This window comes from Protopterus annectens, chromosome 3.part0 (assembly GCF_019279795.1).
Source record: "Protopterus annectens isolate FY-2018-M chromosome 3.part0, PAN1.0, whole genome shotgun sequence".
NCBI lineage: Eukaryota > Metazoa > Chordata > Ceratodontiformes > Protopteridae > Protopterus > Protopterus annectens.
The window spans coordinates 1,293,208,778-1,293,225,830 of NC_056731.1; positions in this window are offsets into that span (position 1 = coordinate 1,293,208,778).

Genomic DNA, 17,053 nt, shown 5'->3' on the forward strand with positions numbered 1-17,053 from the left:
ATTGTCGATATTTAGATGATCTTTTCTTTATTTGGCATGGTCCTAAACATATTATTGATGAATTTATTTATTATATTAATCATGTTACTGATTTTTTAAAATTTACTTATGAAATTTCTATTGACAGTATATCTTATTTGGATGTTTTGATATCCAAAGATTGTACACACAATGTGTTAAAAGCTAATATTTTTAGGAAACAAACTCATTCCAATAAGTACTTACATTTTACTAGTAATCATCCACTACATGTTAAAAAAGCGGTTTTAAAGGGACAATTGGTTTGTGCGGCCCGAATGGTATCTGATTATGATGAATTTATATTTGAATGTCAATATATTATGCAAATGTTTGCTAATAGAGATTATCCAGCATATTTCATCCAAGATATATTTTACGAAGTTAAACATAAGAGATGTTCAGGTTTTTATAAACCATTACTTGAAATTTATAACTCATCTAATATGCAACATATAAATACTGTGGATACAACAATTGCTTCTGCACCTAAAAAACTTGACACTGATATTTCAAATGGCAGCAATAATGCAATGCAGAATAATCAGGGCGATTTTAATAAGGTGTCATTTATTACTATGTTTACATATGACTCTGATTATATTTGGATGTTGTTAAAGAAAAATTGGGCATTTATAAAAAATGATTCATCTTTGTTTAATATTTTGGGTGCACAGCCTACAGTAATTTATAAAAGAGACCACAATTTTAAGGATTGGTGTAATAAAAATTCTAAATTTTCTAATACTTTACAGCATAGGACAGGCACTATGAGAAAATGTAATATGTGTGCTTATTGCACATACATCTTAGAGGTAGATCAGATTAGTATTAGAGGAATTTTGATAAAAGCAAGAAATATATATATAATTGTAATACAGTAGGTGTGGTATATGCAGCTCTATGCTCATGCTGTGAAGCTTATTATATAGGCAAAACGGAGCAAAAATTATGACAGCGTATATATGAACACATATGAAATTAAAAAAAGTTCTCATAATAATGCATTATATAGGCACCTGATGCATAATCCAACACATTCATTTAAATTCTTTTTACTAGAGCAGGTATTGCAGTCACCTAGGAAAGGCCCTTGGAAAATTATTTTAGAATCTAAGGAATATTGGTGGCAGGTGTTTTTAGATGCCACACAGTTCCCAGGGCTAAATGATACTGTTTCGCTTTCCAGTGTTTTCAAATTAAAAGTCTATAATAGATAGTATTTTAATATATATTTTTGATATGTATATATTTTATATTTTATATATTGTTGGTCACTAGTGCACTTTAAATATCAATCAATGTTAATTGATTAATTGAGGGGTTGTTTTTTTATGTATATATATATATATATATATATATATATATATATATATATATACACGATTGCATATTTACAAACTGTTTGTCTGAAGAAGGCTGGATGCACAGCCGAAAGCGCTTACTGGATTTGTAATAAATTTTTGGATTATCTGCCGTGTTCATCGGATTGTTATTGAATTGCTCATTTATTTTATTAACAAATGTAAGTATACATGGGATGTCATATAATCCTTGTCTGCATCCTACATGAACTCAGGCAGGTGCTCCCAGCTGCTTTACGCACTGTAGTCACACCAAGCTGCAGCAACATCCATACACCATCTGCTTGGAAGATGGCTAATGTCATTCATTTACACAGGACTGAATGAGGGATGATGGATTATGCAAACAACTTGCCCTCATTACGGGCAATATGACTCATCAGGATCAGGAGTGCAATGCAAGATTATACTGTGCTGATAGATTACAGGGATATGCTATGGTTGTGAGTGGTGGCTACTGGTATTGTTGTGAGTGTTGGCTACTGGTATTCAAGGTACATCTGCGGGTACTGGAGATAGTGTTGCCAAATGTATGGGGTCCTGTGATGTGTTTCCCTATTAGTATTTACCAGGTGCAATGCCACATCACCGGCAGGAGAACTTTTCACTAGCAGAATGCAACCTGATAATGGAAGCCATAATACAGAACCACACAGTACTGTTGGGCCGAAGCCAGCAACATCTGCGGGAGGGGACCGCCCTGTGGGATGACCCTGTCCACAGGGTAAATTTGGTGGGCCTGCACACATGCACATATGAGCAGGTGCAGAATCATGCCATCAACCTGATATGCCATGCCTAACAAAGGGTTGCTGCCATGGCCAGGGACCCCACGACCACAGGTGGGAGCCCAGTCATGCAGCCCCCACTGACACCAAATGAGGAGCTCCTTCCAAGCTTAGGCCACCAATCACAGTACAACACCAGGGTACAAAGCCCCACTTCCTGGAAGTGGGTGGCACACATACAGTGGACAATGAGTGTGCAGGTAAGGTCCTAGTGGACAGAAGTAGACTACTGTATGACATATACTTGTATCTCTACAGTATCTACAGGCATGTGCCAGGTCAGATTGCAGTTGTGGATGGGGATTTCTAATGCATAGAAGTGCAAATCTATGGTGAAGGACAGCAAATTGTGTAGTATTGGGTGCTGTACTGTAAATGTGCAAACCTGCTGCATTCATCCTTTTCCAAGGGCACATGTGAGTCTGCTGAAAATACCTGTCTCACAACTACATAGGTCACTCTGGTCTCAATATGGGACAACAGCCTGAAGCTGGTGAGTATGGAATTATTCAGTTGTACTTTGGCAATACCCCAGGCATGTGGAGGGCATACAAGTTGCCATGCACACATCTATGACTAATAGCCATATTGCTTTATGTGCATGTTCACTTGTGGTGGGATTAATTGTATTGCATCACAGTGGGTCACCACAGGGGCCTATCTGAAGAGAATGTGACATTCCTGTAACATAGCTCACAACCTGTCAGTGCAAGACATCTGGACAGACACCAGCAACATGTGTTGGACAAACAGACTAAGGTAGGGACATGTGTGAAACATTACTGCTATACAGTGGATATAAAATGTATACACACACCTGTTAAGATGCCATTTGTTTATGATATATACTGATTGAGGCCACAATATGTCATCTCTCACCTTTCCCCACCTTTAATGTGACCCATGACATCAATGATTCACTTTTAATACCAAGCATCTTGACTCATGTATTGCACCTACAAGCCTGGACAAGTGTGAGGGTAGCATACATTGTATCAGTATGCTGTTTCAGTCAGGTATGATACCTGATGCTGCCATATGTGTCAGTACACTCACTATGGCCTATTTGGTAACTATGTCACATACAGGGGCATTGCTAAGGCAGACAGAGCACGAATAGGTTCCATACATCTGGATGTTCCAGACACATTTGTACAGAGGACCAGTACAATGGTTTCACATGCTGCATGTGAGGCAGATGCTATTACCACACTATATAAAGTAATGGCATCAGGAGGTGGTCACTTGCCATGTTTGGAACACACACACACACACACACACACACACACACACACACACACACACACACACACACACACACACACACACCACAGTATTCAGATTAAAACTCCTACCTATCTATTTATGTCTACTGTCGTATTATTCAGTTATCAAACATGCCACAGAGTTTATACAATTTCACCTCATCCAAAGTACTTTTAAGGTGAAGGACATCAACAGGACTACTAAATTAGGATGAGTATAGTGTTACGCAACTCAAAATGGTATAACCTTCACAGTACATGATTCTCACGCAAGCACACACACAAACAGTTGCCAGTATTGAGATTAGAATTCCTGCCTATCTAGTTATTTGCATTATGGTATTACAGAGTTAGCAGATGCATGCAGCTTACATAATTTTGCCTTGTCCAAAGGTACTTCTAAGGTGAATGACAACAACAGCAGTAGTAAAGTAGGGTGGGGGAAGTGTAATAGGTGGAACACAAATCAACATTGTTTAAGACACACAGTATCTGATTCACACACAAACACACACACACACACACACACACACACACACACACACACACACACACACACACACACACACACACACACACACGCAGTTGCCAGTACTGGGATCATAACTCCTGCCTATCTAGTTATTTCTGCAATAGTGTTACACAGTTATCAGACGCACCACAGATCTTATACAATTTCACCTAGTCCAAAGGTACTTCTAAGGTGAATGACATCAACAGGATCTCTAAATTGGAGTGAAGGGAAATGTAAAGGGTGGTACATAAGTCAAAAATGGTATAACACACACTACATGATTCTCACACATACACACACACACACACACACACACACACACACACACACACACACACACACACACACACACACACAGTTTCCAGTATTGGGATGAGAACTCCTGTATCTATTTATGTCAACTATAGTATTACACAGTTACTGCACATGCTACAGAGCTTACTGGACTTACAACTGGCCAAAGGTGCTGATAACTGCACAGCTGAGGTAAGATATTACAGGTGGCAGTAAGTCTGCCTTCAGTTTCTACCATACATCTTGCTAGTTCTTTCTGTCTTGCACTTCAAATAGCATTATAGCTTTGCACTTTAACAGGTTATTGTATCAATAAGTGCATCACACCTGGGAGCCATCAGCAGTACTCATTCATCATAGAACTAGCCCCAGTACTTATTACTTATGACCATCCCTCCTGGCATGATTGAAGTGCACTTTTCTGTGCTTTCACCCATTAACCTGGTGCGCTTGTCCATTCTGAGGCACTGTTGCAACTGCCTCATGTACACAGACAACTCTCTCCTCTAAAGTCTGAACACTCAGACCAGTGAGAGTTACTATATATATATATATATATATATATATATATATATATATATATATATATATATATATATATATATGTATATACACGCTCTCCAGCAAAGACTGGTCTAGCTGGTCAAGAGGATGAGATCAACACCTGAACTACACCATGTGGACCACATAGCTCACCACAATACACACTATGACAGCCCTGACGCACACTGAAAACCCTCACACACACACCTTCACAGAGGCTCTCAATGGACATTTATGCAAACAGCACAGACCAGCAAGACAGACACCCACTCAGATACCATGACATAGCACATGCCAAAGGACACATATGTCACCTACACAGTGTGTCCCTCAACCTAAGCTCTTAAGGCTGACCCCCTTGCCAAATACAGTGACCATAGGTGACTCAGTACAGTGGCATACAGATGTCCCACTCACTATGTTGATTATGGAGGAGGTAAGAGACAACTGTCTATCATGTGCCAGCATACAGCACATAACACACCCAGTCAGGCCACTTTACAACAGCTACAAGTATCACTCTATCATCTTCCATGTGGGTGTGAATGACCTGAGACACACCTCCCTGGGCTACATGACAATAGACATGGTTGAACTCTTGGATTATGTGGTCCAGGCAGGTGACAGCAGCCCTGATCAGTATACTCCATCACCCAGAATGATGCTGCAAGTACTATCAACAGATAATTGACTGCAACATTGGCTTATGTGTTGTGTGTCCAGTCCAGGCCATTAGAACTGATGAATTCCATGAAGCATTGGGCCAGTGTATTGGTGCTTGCTACTTTCCCCAGGTGATGGAGGGGTAGTTGAAGTCTCCTACTATGTCAGTCTTGGGTTGGACCTTCATACTGACCCCCAGTAGAGTATGCAACAACCTTGACCTGTATTGATTACTTACATATGGGACTGCTGCTCAAGTTGTCAATCCCTACCTGGTCAGAGCCAAACATGATGTAATCAACATGGAGCTCAACATCTCGCCCACACCCTCACAAAGTTAATCACCTTGCAAAACCACCCATGCCAATAGGAAACACCTGCATGACTGTTGCATCATACACATATGCAATGCACAAACATGTACATGGATGCATGGTACTAGCCATAGCCATCAGAACACAGACACTGTCCTCCAAACACCGGAAGCTATTGTGATGAAGCCAGATTTGCAGCAGACACCAACGACAATTTCAAAAGCCTTTGATAGTTATATCAATAACCTCCACAGCAATAATCACAAGTGCTATGAGTTACTGCAGAATGCTGATTCCTATCCTGACACAACAGATATTGGCCACACTCTTGCCAACACATTCAATGCCAGCTTTACCCCTCTCTCCCCCCAAGGGGACAATCATAACAGTAGATGAATGCCAGGCACCCAGCATTACTGCAGGCTAGGTTAGAACTGCATTGTCCACAGGCAAGGATACAGCTTCCATGGCACCCCCAACATATCCGTGGCTGTGTTCTACATGACATACAAGGAGACCTGGCACCACATCTGTGTGCCCTGGTCAGTCACAGCCTCACCTCTGGCTTTGTCCTTCCAAAATGGCACACTGCTGCAGTCATCCCTCTCCATAAAGGGGTAGCATCTACAGACTCTGGGGATTATTGGGCCCTTAGCCTGACATGTCTACTATGTATGGGTATGGGCACATCATCAGGGACCTGATTGACCAAGATATGGGTGATCTCCTAACTCTGACCCCACACAGTTTTGCTTTGTGAATGGCAGATCATGCCTGCTCAACCCGGTTGATGTCTTTGAGTGAGGCACCAGGGCTGTGTATGACAGTAAGGCACTGCATACAGCCTACCTCAATCTGGCCAAGGCTTCTGATACCATTCCCCAGTAAGGGATTCTTGGTAAACCCAACAGACTGGGTGGTTTTCAAATTGGTTTACAGAACTCACAGTATGACAGTTGCAAACTCCAAGTCAGACTGGTAAGCAGTCACGGGTGGGGTCCCACAGGGATCAGTACTGGATAGTGTCCAGTCTAGCATCTACTTCTCATGATTCAAGCCAAACACAGAGGAATTCTGGCTGACCAAGTTCACAGAGGACTGCTAGAGAACTCCACAAGTGATGCAGACATCCTACAGAAAGGCCTCACTGATACCAATGAATGGTGTGGAAACCATGGGCAGAAGCTTAACACCACAAAATGTATCATAATCCCCTTTGGTAAAACACTCAGTTTCCAGTAAGTTCCACATCAATGGGAGTCCAGTGACCACTGTTGGCATTATAAGAGATATGTGGACACAGGCTGACAGGAACTTCTCCTTCAAGCACCACATTGCCACTGTGGTCAGGAAGTTCTTCCATATGGCACATTGCATTACCAAGGGTTTTACATCCAGGACAATAGAAATAATGATCTCTGTCGTCTACTATTCCCTCATTAGACCACTCCCCAAGTATTATGGCCTAGTTGCCATGTACGTCACTAGACACCTGCTACAGCTGGAGAACCCACAAAAGCACCTCACAAAGGGGTTCCTAGGCATTAAACACACATCCTACACAGACAGACTCAGAAGACTCAAGCTATTATCTGTGTCATATTACCTAATTCGCAGCAATCTATGATTGACATACAAAGCCATGTCTGACCCAGCTGGTTTAGAAATGCTACATATAAATCCATCCACAACACACACCGTAGAGACATCTACCTCAGTACCACAATCACCACAGCATGCTGGTGGGACAGTTCCCTCACCAAGAGACTGCACATGCCCTGGAATACACTTCCCATACATGTCATGCAGAGCACCTAGCTGACCCTGTTCCAGAGAAATCTTGATGAGTCAATGGGTAATAGACAGTTCAACCCAAGGATCACTGCAGTGGCTATACTTGATGCAGGTAATGGGACGTAACATCGAGTGGCATATTGGCAGGGTCCTTCTATGTGCTAGGCTTGTTAAGGCTCCTGGGCCATTACCTATTACACACTTGTGAACCTATAAAGGGAATGACATCAGCAGGACTGATAAAGTAGTGCAGTGGGTGTTTAACTTATCAAGACACTTTGTCCTACAAACAGACACGCACACACACACTTGCCAAATGTAAGAGTAGAACCTTTACCTAATTAGTGATTTTCACCATAGTGTTAAACAGATACCACACATGCTACAGAACATACTGAGCTGAGAACTGGCCAAAGGTGCTGATATAGGGAATGACATCAGCAGGACTGATAAGGTAGGGCAGTGGGTGGGAAACATATCAAAATACTTCTACTTACAAACATAAATACCCACACACACACATTTGCTGGATACAAGAGTAGAAGCCCTGCCAAACTAGTCATTTTGTACTATCGAATTAAGCATTTATCACATGCACTACTGAGCTTAGAGGGCTGACAGCTGGCTAAGGCTGCTGATAAGGTACTGACATCATCTGAACTGATAAGGTGGGACACTGTGAAGTGTAGTGGGTGGGAATGGCACAAAACTGTTTCAACTATAAACAAACATACAACTCCCTCAGTCTTGCACACACAACTGTCACACACAAACACTTCTACATTGGCCAGGACTGAGAGTAGAACTCCTACCTAACTAGTTATTTGCACTATCATGTTATGAAGTTATCACATGTGCCACAGAACTTATGGGGCTGAGACCTGATGAAAGGCATTTCTAAGATGACTGATATCTGCAGGACTGCTAAAGGAGGGAAAGGGGAAGTGTACTGGGTTTGAATGGAACCAAAAGCAGTGTACTGGGTTTGAATGGACCCAAAAGCAGTGTACTGGGTTTGAATAGACCCAAAAGCTTTAAGTTGTGAATGCACACAGACACACACACACATTTACATTTGCCAGACCCAAGATTAGAACTCCTACCTAGCTAGTTATTTGTACTACCATGTTATGGAGTTATCAAGTGTACCACAGAGCTTATGAGGCTGAGGCCTGACAGAAGGCACCTCTAAGATGACTGATATCTGCAGGACTGCTAATGTAGGGAAAGGGGAAGTGTGCTGGGTTTGAATGGACCCAAAAGCTTTTAGATGGTAACACACACACACACTTTTACATTTGCCAGGATTGAGATGAGAACTCCTACCTAACTAGTTGTTTATACTATAGTGTTATGCAGTTATCAGACATACCACAGAGCTTATGGGGCTGGGCCTGACAAACGTGACTTATATGGTGGCAGACATCTTCAGGACTGCTAAAGTGGGGCAATGGAAAGTGCATTGAGTGGGGACAGCCTGTTCATTCGTAAATCCTACAGACATTTCTCTAAGTGTATGAGCATGCCCAGTGTGTCCTTCAATAGTACATGTGGGACTCCATTCCAGGGATTGTTGTACTCCAGTCCAGTTTGTTTTGTGCTGCGGCCATACCTCTCAACTTGTTGGTGCAGGATATCTGGAGATAGCTTACCAAAATGTGGGGACAATGGGCCCTACAATTAATATGACAATTTATCTCAGTAATGTATAGGTTGTTAGGGTTACATGGCTGGTTTTAGCAGACATTTGTCATATATGCCATTTACACTGTCATGTACTGTGTCAGTACCTGGTGATATACCTCCTCAGATAATCACAGTGATTTACCAAAGGAATACAGGATGGATGTTGCACACACAAGTTTATGGGACAGATGCTATGTATTCTTTCACTATCCAGCCTGCTGAGTGGTGTGCCTACAAGCAATTGACTGCTAGTTCTGTGGAAATGGTCCAGCACCTTGGTGGTATATTACAATGGTGGAATCTCTGTGCATTTATGTTCTGGCCTGGTCTGATTTCCAGTCCACAGTTGGGTAATATAAGTCAGACAGTATCAGGGTGACAGGCAGACTCCAGATAGATTTGTAGGGGATATGATATGTGGGGGGGGGTGTCCTGGGAATGTATGTTTGCCTATAGCTACCAGTACATTCCATTGGGCTCTCCTCAATGGTGACTGCACTTGGAGGGTCTTGGGTGTGACAGACTGTTTGACCAGCCTGGAGGTGTGTGTTTGTCACACACATATGTATGGCCCACTTCACTTTGCTTGGATGGCCACATGTTGGGATCAGGATGTTGCATAGGATGAGTGATCAGGGAAGTGTGTGTTACTCCCCATGGCTGTGGCCTATGGTTCTGTGGGTGCAGACATGTCAGCATCTTCCAGGGTTAGGCCTGCCTGCAGTGAGTGCATTCCCATGTTTAAACCGCACTTGTTTGGGTAACCAACAAGATATATGAGTCATGGATATGGACATTCTGTGATATTCTGTATAGTCAACAGGCTGCATGTCCACATTCATGACTCATATATCTTGTTGGTTACCCAAATAAGTGTTGTTTTCCAGCAAAAGTATTTTGCAAGTCACTCAGGGTAGAAGTCAGATATTACTGACAGTTGACATTGCAGTTTCAGACTTTGTACCCATTAGACATGCCATGCTTCTACAAACCATTCCATCAACTTTATAACATTAGTAAAGCAGTATTTCACAAGTGTCCTTCTCTTTGGACCATCATCACCCCATTATTCATGGCTTTGTCCTGATTTCTGGCTCCCTGAGGCTGGCAGGTTTGCTTCTAGCAGTTGTCAACATGGCCTTTTCTTGGCATTTTGTGGACTGTGTTATGTTGGCGTTATGGACCACATGACACTCCCTAAAGGGCACTGTTGGTGAGGCATAGGCATTTGCCAGAGGCCTGTAGGTCAGGTGTGACAGATGCAGGCCATCTGTAGCAGCGCAGTGCATTCTGATGATCATATGTCCCCAGGCTGCCAGCAGGAGCCATCCCTGGGATGGCAACAGTAAGTCGACTGTGGGTGTTACTGACAATTGCTTTCTGTTATTATTGCACTATCATTCTGGGTGACTGCTTAATGCTGCTTAAGTCTAGGAACATGTTACTGCATTTCTCTGGGACTATGGGGGGGTGACATGACTGTACATGATACACAACTGCACAGACTGTGCTGATATCTGGTTAACATTTTAGTCCCATGTAGCATAGTGGTGTGCCCTATCTTTCATACTACAGGCATAACAGTATCAACCACAGGTCAGATTGTTCTGGCATAGACATTTGTAGTTTCAGACTTCTTACCTTTCAAAGCCATACTGCCACTACCAGACCTGCTGTGATATCATTGTGTAAAAGTTTGTGGGTGGAGATTTCATGAATGTCGCCATGTTGAGGGGCGTTTGCCATGTATTTCTGTATGGTTGTTTACAGCTGATCAGCTGTGTGGGGTTGGTGGTGGGTATGGGACCCCTACCTTGACATCCATGAATGTGACCTGTGACCCCCTAGTTATTTTGCTTACCACATACACTGCAGTGGTATTTGTTGACTAGGCTGGTACTGTATGGTATGGGTAGGGCAGTACTGGCAATATACATCCTGTTGTCCCACAGAGTTGTCAGTTGTCTGCTGATATCCCAGTTAGCAACTCCATTACCTTACATGCTTGATCAATACCATAGATATGCTATCAGAAAATTCCACCCCATATCCCAGTTAGTCACCTCATTCCCTTACATGCTTGATCAATACCATAGATATGCTATCAGAAAATTCCACCCCATTATTTTAATTTGCTACAGAGACTGGCTTACCTTGTGCCTGAAGCTGTTGTGAGGGTGGTGCCTGAGGGCTAATGAGTATGTCGGATGCACACAGTACACTGCCTATACATAGTCAGGTATAGGTGATGTGATGTCTAGCATCTATTTTACTGTGTGTGTGTGAGTCAGACAGAGAGAGAGATCGATCTCTAGGGCCCTACAGTGTCAGTGTATGTGCTATGTGTTACCTCTTTGCCAAGGCCAGGGCATACTGGACATGCTTCTGTCTGCCTACAGGGGCAGGCTCAGGATGTTCCTCCTCTGAGTCCCTCTTTGCCTGTGGAGGCCTTGGCAATGGTGGGGGGCTGTGTAGCCCTTCCCCATTTTGTTCCTGCTGCAGCTGTTAATGCAGGATCATATTGTGTAGCATGCACATACTATGACCATGTGTGCACATGTGGCTGAAGAGTATGCAAGGCTCCACCGGATATGTAAAGGCAGCAAAACCATGATTTGAGCATCCCAAACACACATTCTATAATGATCCTAGGTTCGTGCGTGTGGCTCATTATGAGATTCTTTTGTGGGTGTGTGTGAATTTCTGATGGGTGTCATCATCCACATCTCCAGTGCATAGCCAGCATCTCACACTAAATGGCCATATGGGATGCCCCCACTGGCAAACCACTGATACAGCTGTGAGGAATGCTAGATGTGGGAGTTGTGGTAGCTTCCAGGGCAGCCAGCACATACATTCATGATAATGCCCTGGGCATCACACATGACCTGGCAGTTGATGGAGTGGAACCCCTTGTGGTTTATGTAGACCCTACCCCAGTCACCAGGTGGTGCTTTGATGTGGATGTGCATGCAGTCTATGGCACCCAATACCACTGGGTAGTCTGCTGCACAGTGGAAGAGATGCATATTGTGGGTCCTCTCCTCACAGGTGGTGGGGAATGTAATGTGTTCCTCGGCATGTGGTCACATGGCATCCCATCCAGGAACTGGTGGAGTATCCTGGATGCAGATGCCTGTGGGACGCCCCATGATATCCCCAGTTAGTCTTTGGAAAGTACCTGTAGCTAGTATTCTTAGAGCTACACATACCTTGGTATCCACTGGGATGGGTTCCCTTCTGTTTGTTCTGGATGTGAGGCAAGACCGGCACAGCGGCACAATTTGCTGCAGTATGTCCCTGTCCACCCTGTAGTGCTCTACTATCTCCAGATCATGTAGCCCCTGGTAGGTTACCCTGGGCCTGAACACTCTTCTCCTCCTCCTCATACATCTGATGCAGTTGTCAGCATTGTCCTCTTCACCACCCTCAGCCTCTTGCACATACTGATGTATGAGGATGACAGCAACCCCTAACATTTTGTTAGCTTTGTCAGGTAAAATGTCCCCATCTGTGTACACCGGTGGTGTAGTGTTTGTGGGAAAAAAACAGACTGAAAGGTGTTTGCATAGTTTATAGTGGTGTGCTGCAGACGCTGCCTGTGTGATTGGCTGAGTATGATACATTCCACCTGACAGCTCAATTACTTGTATCTGAGTGCCTCTGCTCTGTTATTTCCCTTTTTATCTTGTTCCACTTGCCATTTGCTGTATTTTTTATATTTTTTGCAGTTTAAATCCCCACACAAACTCGTTTAGGCAAGTTAAACAAGGCTATACAGACTCGGATATACCCCCTTGCTTAAATATACACAGTGCTGCCATTACCTGTGAGTTTTTTTTTTTGTTTGTTTAAGTCCCAGTGCATGCCGCTCAAACCCGTTTAGCTAAGTTAAACACATTTTAGCAGAAATGTCTCTCCCTGGATGCGTACACACTCTTCATTTCATGGTGTAAAACATTACAGCCTCAGACACACACCCTTGTTTAGCTGTGCTTAGCTAAGGCAAACCCAGACAACAGTGTTCCAATGTGCTTACAGCAAGCATAAAACACCACCTTTTCATGTTAGTTGCTCCTTCTGCCTACACAATCCTGCTCTAGCACTTACACGGTTAGGTGCAGGTTTTGGACCTCATTTGCATACCTCATTGCCTTAGCCCATAGATACTGCACTGACACGGAGCCTTTCCCTTTGATAACCACTGTCTCTTGGTATTGTTTTGATTCTGTATGCCAGAGACTATAATGGCAAAATGCAGATTTCCCTTAAACTTGGGTTTTCACATTTTTTTTTTTTCGGCACGATCATGCTTGCTCACTGCTGCTCTATGCTTAAATGGCTGAGATCGGCCACAAAAAAAAAAAAAGTTATTTTATATTAAAATTATACATTTATTCATGCCAATGGCCATATATTTGGCCATTGGCATGTCTACAGATATGAATACATGCTTTTATTTGTGCTGCCATGCCTCCATTTTCTTTTTTGCAGAAATGTGTTCAGTTAGTAACTGAACACATTTCTGCACTGACACTGTTCCTGCACGGAGACCTGGCAGCTTCCTGAATTACTAATTCACCTCATTTGCATGCATGGTTTTCATCAGCAAATGAGGTGATTAGTATGCTGCATGGTCTTCCTTGCAGGAACAGTGTAGACAAACTCATGCACGTCAGATCAGCTATTTGCTGAATCGCTTGGCAGCCGAACTCCATGCAGGAAGTGGTACACTGTTCCTGCATGGAGTTCTAGCTTTTATGAATCCTGGGGATGGTCTTTAAGGTTTTTTCCTTTTTTTAATGTGGGGTAATGCAGACATCATTTTAGTCACTTACATTTTTCTAAAATTTTTCAAGTTTGCATAAATATGAGATATATATATATATATATATATATATATATATATATATATAGTGTGTGTGTGTGTGTGTATATATATATATATATATATATATATATATATATATATATATATATATCTATGGGTCTAGACATTTGACTGAAAGCACATTTCGTAGAAACTCAGATGATTGTGCTCACTTCACTGAAAACTCAGTTCACTGAAACTAATTTCATACAAAGTTATATATGGCGTTTTCTCCACTGTAGTGCAACCCTGGAGTTAGTATATATAGTAAGGTGTGTATGGGGGGCACCCCCCCCATGTTGGGATGGGTTGGGGGCATAGTCCCCCACCTATTTTAAATATTTTGAACTATAGACATATATATACTGACAATTCCAATAAATTCCTCTTTTCAGAACACAATATATACGCAAACTATGTGGAGGGCTACACCCCCCACCCCCCTTACTATATATACTAACTCACGGGTCGCACTACAGTGGGGAAAATGCCATATATAACTTTTTATGAGTTTCACTTGAACTGAGTTTTCAGTGACATGAGCTTTCAGTGAATTGTGCACAGTCATCTGAGTTTCTACGAAATGTGCTTTCAGTCAAATGTCCTTGACCCATATATATATATATATATATATATATATATCTATATATATCTATATATATATCTATATATATATCTATCTATATATATATATATATATATATATATATATATATATATATATGTGTGTGTGTGTGTGTGTGTGTATATGCATATATTTTTTTTTTTGGATTAGTTTTAAAAATGTATCTTAACAAGAAAAACAGCAAGATAGATGTTTATTTTCCTCTCTGAATGGTCATTGGAGTTGCAATATCAGTGAAACGTTATGTTCAGAAGAGGCTATCAGTAGGTTACACAGAGATAATTCCACTGACCATCTGCTGTATTCCATAATCTAAAGTGTGTACTTTAGTTTCATGGCTCACAAAGCTATATGAGCTCTACAGTAATAAAATCAGATGTTAATGGTGGGGTGGCAGTATACGTTCAGTACTGCATAAAATAATGTTTGGTAGATACTAATAATGAAGATGATGAAGGAAAGAGATGACTGACATGTTGAAAGTGAATAATGAGGGAGGAAGTAAGGTGTCTGTTGTGGGTTATGGGAAGTTACATCACGCTGATCACTAATGATAAGAATGAATGAGATCAACTGGTTCAAAAGCAAAATCAATCTTTTTGACAGAGGATAGAAATAATTGCTATCAGGCACCTTGATATTTTACCATAAAATGAGGAGGAAATGTTCACATCTAGGAGTAAAAGTGAGAAGAAGATAAGTAAACTTTGTCAGAGAGTGAACTAGTCAGGGAGTAAGGCCCCCATTCACAGAACTGAATGTCATAAACAAAGCTTTAATGAATATACAGGAGAGAAAGCATCTAATGTCACCGAGGTCCAAGAACGAACAGTTCGGTCATTTAAGAACTTCAGTAGTACATTATATAAAATGGTGGTAAGAAAGAATGATCCTGGAAGAGCAGCATTAACTAAGTTGTGAGAAGGCTGTGGCCTGTGCAAAGTAGGAGAATAATGTGTGGGGGGGGAGACAAAAGCCTGGCTAAAAAGGAAACACTGGTATGGCAGGTTATTAAGAAAAAATGTAAATGAAGGATGTGACAAAGGGACAGGACTCTAAAAAAAGGTAGAGAAAAAGGCAACATACTTCTATTTATACAAGACAGGTCTAGCAAAGGAAAAAACTAGAAGATAGACATAATGACGAATACATTGTTCACATAAACTGGTGAACGTAGAGAGAAGTGACAAGACCTTACTTTAATGGAAGAGAAGGATAGATAGAAAAAATACAGTAATCCATGAGAATGTATGAAGCTTAATCTTTGGCATTATTTTAACACAGGAGTGAAAAAGAAGAGTGATTGCATAGACAAGTAGAACCAGTACAGACAGGTAACAAATGGAGAGATGGAATCATGACTAGTGGAGACAAAGACAAGGAAAAAAAAACAGCAGTCAAGATACTAGGTTCAGATGAGCTAACTTTCAGGGTGTTAAATAAGTTGACTGTACAACCCCTTGACCCTCTTAAGTGACATTGTAGTCTCTCCTTAGTAACTCTATACAATGCTGTAAGACTGGAAGTCAGTGACCATATGGGTGACTATAAGGAGAAACAAAATATTATAGGTCTGTTATTCTCAATTTCCTTCCCATTAAAGTCATGGAAGCCATCATCCTGTATGCAGTTTTCTTTAGCCAGTGATACGACTTGATTCATTTATATTTATTTATTTATTTTATTTGCATTTGTTAACCGGGTAGAGTCCTTCTGGGTAAGTAGCCCATTTTCAGCAGAGACCCAGGGAGATAAGCTCCATAACAATACTACAAAAATATTACAAACATTTTTAAAAGATTTACAAACAATATACAAAAAATTTAACAATTGCCAACAATTACAATTTACAAAAAGGTGAATGTAAAAACAGAAAACATTACATTTCTTAAGCCTTACTACAGACAGTAATATGAAACTCATTAGATATATAACTAAAAACCATTGAGGTATTTTCATTTGGTAGAAGTAAGACAAGAAGACAGCAGAATAGAAAACATTTGACCGAAGGCATGAGAAAATAGCCAGGAGTATTACAGGAGCATAGCCATTGTTGGGTAAGGTATTCCTTTAGGAGATTTTTGAAGCTATGATAATCTGTGTTTTTCAAGATATTCCGGGGTAACAGGTTCCACTGTTTGGCTACTTTAAAGGAGAAGAGATAGTCACCAAAGTAATTATGGGACTTTGTAACCTTGAGTATAAGTTTATCAGATGATCTAAGGGTCCTGGGGTTGGTATTTAGTTGCACTAGGTTGGAGAGTGCAGGGCAGTTTTCAGGTTTGTTGATAATACAGTGGGCAGTGGTGAGCTGA